Here is a 4,659-nt window from a genome sequence, read left to right on the forward strand (position 1 = left end):
GGGGGGGGCTTGAGCCGCTGAACAAGTGCACCGACCGACCGATGTCAACACATCTATTCTTTTTAAGTTCTCATCTCTTTCCAGGTATGTTCTCAATTTTTCCTTTCATGGTTTGAATAAGCTTAACTGAGAGTGCAAATCTCAACCTTTTTTTGCTTTCTGGGTTTGTCTATATTAATGCTTGAACTGGAAATTGATTATAATAGATTCACTCTGATTGAGAGTTTCACTGATTAAAAGATACTCCCTCCGTACGAAAAAGTTTGTCCCAAGTTTGTCCCTCAAATAGATGTATCTATCACTAACTTGTTGCTAGATACATCTATTTGAGGGACAAGTTTTTTTGGACGGAGCGAGTATTATAGAAATGTTGCAAAAAGAAGAGGGTTGGAGACATTGCATCCTTTTATTGATTTGTGCTTTTGATAAATTCTATATTCAAAAGATAGCATGTTGTGTTCTTGTCCAAAAAATTGTGTCAGTTGGACCACCCTGGATCGAAATCCTGGCTACGCCACTGGTGGGAAGGCTCGCGGCTAGACGAGATCGGCATCCAAGACGGGGACTGTCGAATACGGAGCATCTGGTCACCGACGACCGATCCGTAATACCGCGCTGCCCCGAGCCGGACGCCCGCCAAGCCAGTCTTCAGGTCATGCATCGCCATGCCGTAGCGCTGAAGCAGCGGTCGCCGCAGCCCGTCGACCAGTTCGTGTTCGTCTGCACGAGGGCGGAGATGTGCCGCATGCAGCGGCCACTGGCCAAGACGACCAGGCTGCTCGTCGGTGCGTCTGCTAATGCCGCTTAGGAGAGATGCGAGTCGTGGACGTTGTACTTGTTGGCTGTTGCTATGGTGATACCAAACGGTAGCTTCAGATTTTTATGCCTATAGCTAGATGGATGGGGCATCAGTTCGGTACTGCTTCCCTTGTCCATGTCCTAGGCTTTCACTGAAGCTACTGTGTGCAGCCAAGCCAACAACACTAGCAGCAAAACATAAGAGCTTCTAGTTCTAGATGATGATTCAATCATTTTCCAACATCATTACTGTCGGGCTGAACACTGGTGCTTGTGGAAGATTCAGACAGAATATGAGGATCTAAGCATTCCATAAAACCACCAGAAAGAAAACATGAGTATTTTTTTATGTTCATGTTTGTTCCCCTATGATAGGTTGCTAATTCCAGGTTCTGTCTTTTTCTTGCTTTTTGGATACAAAATAGATTTATCTTTTTAAAAGAGGAGGATTAACCCCGGCCTCTGCATCAGAACGATGCATGCAGCCATATTATTAAAAAAAACATCCATAAGGTCTGCAGTTTAGTACAAGCTCACTCGGAGCTTAAAATGAATGAAAAAGAAGATCAAAATTGCCACAACCGACGAAAATATGACGAGATGACTAAACACTTAGCCTATTACTGGACCGCCATCCAAACCGGTTGTATATATCCGAAGCTGCCATGTGAAGAGTCTTCTCCAAATTACAATGTGGACAGAACTGGTGCCGTTTTGGCAGGGCGTTGTATCTATTAAATTTGACCCTTGTTACTCTTGTAATTTGCAGGCCGAGGAAGGCGCGCCATTGAGACCGATGGAAACAACCAAGGCCAAGGAGAACTTGGAGTTTGGGGCCAGCATTGCTGCCTTTGCTGTTAACATGATGGTGGCCTTGTACTTCCTCTCTCCACAGGACAGAGGAGCACATAATCAACGGTACATCATTCCATTGCTGCTTGGCTTCACATGCTTCATCAGTGGCTTCAGCCTGGTGCTGCTCAGCATGAATCTGCTTGAGCTCCCAGAAGACCTTGTCTCCGAGAGTCAGCGCATGGTCTCCAAATACCTTTCCGTGTTATGCAGCACACTACCTGTGGTAACATTGGCCAGCCCCTTTCTGCTCTCTGGGTATAAGTTATATAGGTACATTGCTCTTGCCCTTCTGGTCGCGGTGATTGCTCCTGTTGCTGTAGTACGATGGTATGTGGGGCTCAAAGCCGAGAGCGGTGACGAAGAGGCAGCTTTCCAAGAGCACAAGGAGCAGTTGGAGGCTTCCTTCAAGTTGGTGTCAGCCATTAGCAACTCTGCTATCGGAGGCGTGGTTGCCCTGGTGGTCAATTACAATGTAACTGGTGGTTCAGGGAAGAACAGAAGTGTTGTTCTTGTGGCCATCTTCTTGGTGTTTACTACTTCAGTCTGGAGTCTGCTCTCCATGGAGATCCGTGCTAAGGTACTAGAGATCAACAGTCCAAGAGAGGATGTATCATCAAATGCATGTGGCTAGCGATTATCTTCATGCATTTGCTGCTAGCCTGTGCAGTTCTTGCAGAGGTTTTCGCTATAGTTGAGTTCAACATCTTCGGAGCATTCGCCCCTTGTGTTTTCGCAGCCGCCGTCATTTTCACGGAGCACTGCGTTGGCCGTGCAGCATCCCAGGGTTCCTTTATGGAAAGACTGAATCTCTCAAGGCCTGCATCATATTACTCCCCTCAGCCTTTATGTCCGGGTTTGCTCTCACGGTGGGTACCATCAAGCCGAACTCGACTAGTGTCGGCCTTGCTGCAGCTACCACCGTGCTAGATTGGACTTCAGCGATAACATTTGCTGCAGCAATATTTGCTATTATCATTGTAGTGGTCTTGGATATATTTTGAAGCGTTGTTGCTCCTGCAGGCTGCACTATCAAATCTTCTATACACTCTGCACGGCATGTCCATGCACCAGAAGGTCCAGAACGAAAGAAAGGTGAATGCGTGAAATCACATGGTATGACAGGAATTGCCAAATTATCTAGTTTTAATACGGAAAACCTCGATGAATGTGGGGTCGGCTTCTGCGGCTCGAGGCATGATTACATATGTTTTCAAGCACAAACTTGGGATCCAGACTTGTTATATATTCCCTCCGTACCAAAATATAGGTCGTTGAACAAATCGTTCCGACATGCAAAAATCAGGGCAATGACCTTATTACCCCCGCTAAATTTGAATCTCCCCCTCTCCGATCATCTTCAAACGGACCACCAGAAAAAACCAGAAGAAACTATCCTCCTCCACCCCACCTAGTCTAGCCCTAGCTAGCTTCCACAAAGCGAACCCGACGTGAATCTTATCAACAACGATCATCGACATGAGCCACCTTATCGAAAACCCTCTTGTTTCGCTCTAGAACGCGCAATATGTACTCCCTCCATTCGGAATTACTTGTCTCTGAAATAGATGTATCTAGAACTAAAATACGTCTAGATACATCCATTTCTTCGACAACTAATTCCGAACGGAGGGAGTAAATATTAGGGTTGTGGAAAACTGCACGACACCCTAATATATATATATATATATATATATATATATATATATATATATATATATATATATATATATATATATATATATATATATATACAGTTACGTACATAAGCTCTATGTAAATATACAGTCTAACACCCTTCCTCAATGTTAACTGTGACCTGAAGTACAAAGCAAGTTAAGATTGCGTCTACAACCTTCGAACTACGACTGTGGAAGTGGCTTTGTGAAGATGTCAGCAAGTTGATCTTTGGAAGAGATAAACTTGATATGAAGAAGTTTCTGCACAACACGTTCCCTCACAAAATGATAGTCAACTTCGATGTGCTTGGTTCGAGCATGAAAAACTGGATTGGACGAAAGATATGTCGCACCAAAGGACTAGTGGCTGATCTTGAGAGACTCCCAACTCTCCCAATAGAGACTGTACCCAGATAAGCTTAGTTGTGGCATTGGCAACTGCCTTGCACTCTGCTTCAGTGCTACTCCAAGATATTGTGGCCTGCTTGCGCGCACTCCAGGCGATCAAGTTGGGACCAAAGAAGACAACATAACTCCCCGTTGACCGCCTGTCATCCAGGCTTCCAGCCCAATCTGCATCAGAAAATGCCGAGAGAGCACTGGACGAGGTAGACCGGAGATGCAAGCCATACGAGACAGTATGGGAGAGATAACGCAGTATACGCTTCACAGCTGACCAGTGTGAAGTCCGGGGAGCATGAAGATACTGGCACACACGATTAACCGCATAGGAGATGTCCGGCCGTGTGCTAGTCAAGTACTGCAAGCCACTAAATACTGCGGTACTCGGTAGCATCATCCAGAGGAAGCAAAGCACCATCCAGGGCCGATAATCGATCAGTTGCAGACATAGGAGTGGTAGCATGATTGCATTGCAACATACCGACACGTCGCAGCAAGTCCAAGGAATACTTATGCTGAGCGAGAGTCAGGCCAGCAGATGACCGTGAGACCTCCAGGCCAAGGAAGTAATGCAGAGCACCCAGATCCTTGACAGCAAAGTGACCACTCAGAGTAGACAACAGACGATCAGCGGCAGTCACTGAGGAGCTGATAAGAATAATTTCATCAACATAAACCAGCAGATACATAGTAACCTCAGGACGGTGGAACAGGAACAGAGACGTATCAGCAGTGGACGGAAAAAATCCATGACGTCGAAGAACCGAGCCAAGTCGTGCATGCCATGCACGAGGAGCATGCTTAAGTCCATAGAGTGTCTTAACAAAATGACACAAATGATGTGGACGAGCAGGATCAACAAAGTCTAACACAATGATGAGAAGAATAACGGAGCTAATCTCAGACCTCACACGGGGAGGTACTACTA

The 4,659-nt window shown here is 45.8% G+C and overlaps 1 pseudogene; it reads left to right on the top strand.

The window, feature by feature from the left end:
• Nucleotides 1–655: 655 nt before the first annotated feature.
• On the top strand, nucleotides 656–2,654 carry LOC123076112 (uncharacterized; annotated as a pseudogene).
• Nucleotides 2,655–4,659: the final 2,005 nt, after the last annotated feature.

This window comes from Triticum aestivum, chromosome 3D (assembly GCF_018294505.1).
Source record: "Triticum aestivum cultivar Chinese Spring chromosome 3D, IWGSC CS RefSeq v2.1, whole genome shotgun sequence".
Lineage (NCBI taxonomy): Eukaryota > Viridiplantae > Streptophyta > Magnoliopsida > Poales > Poaceae > Triticum > Triticum aestivum.